Source organism: Fukomys damarensis, unplaced genomic scaffold (genome assembly GCF_012274545.1).
Source record: "Fukomys damarensis isolate Sample0158 unplaced genomic scaffold, DMR_v1.0_HiC HiC_scaffold_18, whole genome shotgun sequence".
Lineage (NCBI taxonomy): Eukaryota > Metazoa > Chordata > Mammalia > Rodentia > Bathyergidae > Fukomys > Fukomys damarensis.
In genome coordinates, this window is record NW_022900930.1 from 17,846,472 (window position 1) to 17,850,835 (window position 4,364).

Consider the following 4,364-nt stretch of genomic DNA (forward strand, 5'->3'; position numbering starts at 1 on the left):
GCAAACATACACTAATAAAATAAAATTAAAAAAACAAAACATTTCCACAGTTATTTAGTTACAAGTATAATGATTTTTATTTATTACTTCTGCCTGATTCTGTGTTTCAGAGTACTCTACTTGCTCTTGCAAGAACTACTTTTCGTCTCTCTTATTTCCCTCACTCAAAAATCTCTGCCACTAGCTTTAAGGATAAGCATGAGACTCAACCTGGGCCATTCACAGAAAGCCACACTCCTGGTTACAGGACTGTTCTGAGAGTCGACAGGTACTCCAATTAGACCAGTCAAAGAACTAAGTAAAGGAAGAGGATCTTACAATCTGAGAGAGCTACTGCATTTGTGTCGACTGCTGTAAGGAAGATGTGGTTCTCAGGTTGAAGAGGATAAAGCAAACACACTGAAAAGTAGAAATGAAAAGACCTAGAGATTGGGAATCCCAGCTCCTTTTCAGGTGCTGACCCTAGCCTGAGGTCCAGTTTTGCCCACCCTATTTCTGAGATTTGGTTAGGGGATTTGCCAATTCCTATTTTGAGATAGTTGGTTTATGTTGGCTACCCCTTTCCTTATCGTCTCATTGAAAAAGTATTTGTAAGAACTTCACTTCTAATTGATAAGACATCGGTGGTGAACAAAGTGATTTACATAGATACAGTCTTTGCATTTTGGTGCTTTACATTCTAGGAGCTGTGTGCCTGGCAGTTGTTATCTAGAAGTATAACAGCTTAGCTCAATGAATCTTTAATACTCACTTTTTGAGTGTATAGTTAAAAATTAATTTTAATAGTTGAAAGTTGCCCATTTTTCCAAGAAGTTCAGACATACTCCAATTGAGTCACTTTCAGGCATTTGTGTTCATAGAGCTATTGTGTCAAGGTTAAACTGTTCCCTTCTCTCACACATCGGGAAATTGATGCATAAAACCTTTCAGTGTAATAGCTATCATTCTAGGCCTCTGGGCAGTGGAGATTTGGTTATCTTTTCACTGAACTGACAATCGATCCATTGTTTGCACTGGATAATCTGGCTTTGTTAAAGCATGCCACTGTTTGTGTTTTTAATTCCAAATCTTACCTCATTATGAACAAGTTTTTACCTTCTTCTCTGGGGAAATGCTAATGCTGCTTGTTTATATAGAAAGTAAAAAGAATTCAGTGTTGACATTTTGGCTTGCTTTCACAGAGAGAAGGAAAAATAGGAATAGTACTGATTTCATATGCTGAATCTTCTTGGATTTTCCTCCTGTATATGCTGGTCTCTGCCTTCAGCAATAAGCTGGTACTTTGTCCAGGTCTCTTCATGCATTAATCACTAACCACAGACAGTAATGTTTTTAATGCATTTTTTTGTTTCTTTTGACTAATTTGTCTCTTTCCTCCTGTACTGAAGCCAATAGTGAACAACCCTATTTTAAGTGGGATACTTGGAATAACAGTGAAGCTCCCTACTGTATTTCTGCAGGCTTAAATCAAGACCTCTTTAATTTAGTAATTGTCAAGAAAAGGGTCATAGGACCTAGGCAGTCGTGTCAATTATCCTACTGTGACTCAAGGTAATACTAAACTCACACTGATCCCTGATGACAGAGAGGTAACAAAATGTGCACAGACATTACCTGTGGGCTACCAAGAGCGGTCACAGATACTTAACTGTTCTGTTTTGGAATAAATTGTTTCATGTGTTTTCAATGAACTGTGATTATTTCTTTCCTCTGCAGAACTTTTGTCATTGAGTTGTGCTGTTGACTTATATTGTAGGGTTTTATATAGAATAGTCCAGTGAAACTAACTCTTCTTTGTGTCTCTTGTAAAGTTGAAGTTGCTATTTTTACATTTCACAGTGACTTCTTGATGAAGTACTAAGGAAACATCACTTTCTGGAACTATTTGAAACATTTTTGTCTTACCAAAATTAATTTTTGGTAATTTATGCTAGACAATATACTTGTTTTTTCAATTTGCATTGACTACAAAGCATAAAACTAAATTTCGTACTCATTTCTGGCTACTATTGAGGGTTGTTTGGCATGGACTATGTGATGAGTCATATCTGGCTCTATCTTTTCTTTCTTTTTCTTTTACAATTGAAGACTTCATATTTTTTCTTTTTTTAAAAATATTTTATGTTGTGGTTCTGTATGCATTTTAATAAAATTACCTTTTATAAAAAATGGAAAGGATAAATAAAATAGGCAGATATTTCTTACAAAGCAATGTCTAATCTTATCAAACTCATGTAAGAGTAAACTTTATCTGATGTAGCTGACAGAACTAAACAACAAATCATGTATATGGTCAAAGTGGATGTCTCAAAGGGCCTGCATTAAAATCTTATGCATATAGTTTAATAGCAATTCCCTTAGCTTTTATTTCAAACCTTTATTTTAGATAGATCATATACTATTTAAAGAATCTTCAGCATATAATTTTGAAAGTAAATGAAAAATGAGGAAATTAGAAATCCGATGAAAAGGCCCTATGTGGGACACTCTCAGCAGAAAGGTAAAGAAAACTTTACAGAATAGGTGAAAAAAGTAACCACTGCAAGTGACTTTACATGCTTTAATAAACCTTATCATATGTATTGTGTATGTTATATAATGTCACTTGTATTTATTAGATATTTAATCTAGTAGTCCTAATGATGATTTAGAAAATATAAGCTAAATTACAGAAGAGTATACCCTGTTGCTTTATGCTTTGGACCTTCTTTAAAAAGATTTAAAATGAAAATACTTAAATTCATTAAAAATTTTTGCTGATTAGAGGAGTAATCCTCAATTTTCTAGAAATTTTGGCTGTCCATCCAGAATTCTTATATTCCAAAGACTTTAGATAATTGAACTTTATATTATATAAACCATTATCATTAATTTCTGTTTAAACTTCTAATTTGTGTGGACTATGAGTAAAACCATTAGCCATAATCTTTGAAACTCTCATGGCAACATTGATCAAATAGGTTGGAAGACACATGGACCCCAGTTTAGTATTTCCTGGTTTCACTGGAAAAGTGAAATTTAATAGTATACAAATAATGAATAGATATATCATCAAAACCTTCTTTTGTGTCTACTTTAGCAAGCAACATACTTCATTTACTATTTAAGGCACAAGGACTGAAAAGGTCCTGTCTTTATTTTCTGAGAACTTGAGTGTTTACAAAGTGCAGAGGTCTCATGAAGAAAGATCAGTACCTGATATGTCTTTTTTTTTTTCAACATTCTTAATCATGTTACTGGCAGTAAGAGTGCTGTTCCCTTTGGTTGCTGGACAATGAGGCATTTACAGCAGCAGGTCGCTTGAGAACAACACCAGCCAACATTAATAAGTTAAAAGTACCACTGGGATGAGGGAAGAATTGGCAGAACTGCTGGGCTGCTGATCTTGTTTATATTATCTGTCCTCTAGCCTCCTCTTTTAGGTTCATTCTCTTTTCATTGTTTATATGCTCATTTGTGCTGATTTAAATTACCTCAGTGGTGGCAGAGAGCAATTAGCACACAGAACCTGGAAACTCAACTTTTAAATTTTATTCATGAGCCTAGTTTGGCTCCCCTTTATCTTTTAACTGACCACAAGAGCATTAATAAAAAGTATATAAATATGAATACAGGTGTAGTAATAAAGGAGAATTATCTGTCACCCTTTATTTAATTGGTGTCACCTTAGCTTTTAGTAGGGCGATAGCATAATATTGCCACCTGCAATCAGTCAAAGCTACTTAGCTCACTAATTAGCTTACTTAAAAAATTAAATAACCTTTCAAAAGTGGTCAAAACAGACTCCAGTAAGATGTGTGTGTGTGTGTGTGTGTGTGTGTGTGTGTGTGTGTACATAATATCATAGCATTTTAGAGTTTTGAGGGACCTTGGTGTTAATTTTGTGTAACCTCTGTCCATGAAAGAATCCATCAGAACATTCTTTTGTTGCATGGACTACTAACACTCTAGTAACTGGAAGTTATTTTACTGTATTTGATATTCCAAGGTCTCTCAGCTAATATTAACCCTTAGCTATGTGATGTGCAATATATCCTATGGAGGTGGCAGTATGAATAGGGAGGTGTTTGGTTCTTCGTGATAAAGGTGCAATTTATTGAATTTGTACTGCTTTGCATTCCATTGTAACTACTTTTGGCATGTAGAAAACACAAAATATATCTGTACTACCTATGAAGAATTTGTATTCTACACTCTAGGATAGAACACAAAAAGAACTCAATTTCATAAAAAGGTTGAATATCACATCAAACAAATTATAAATATTTGCTCAGAATTATCAGTACAGCTGTCTGCGATCACCCGGCGGCGTGCGCGCAAGCTCCCGGCCTGCGCGGGAGCTCCCGGCCTGCGCGACAACAGAC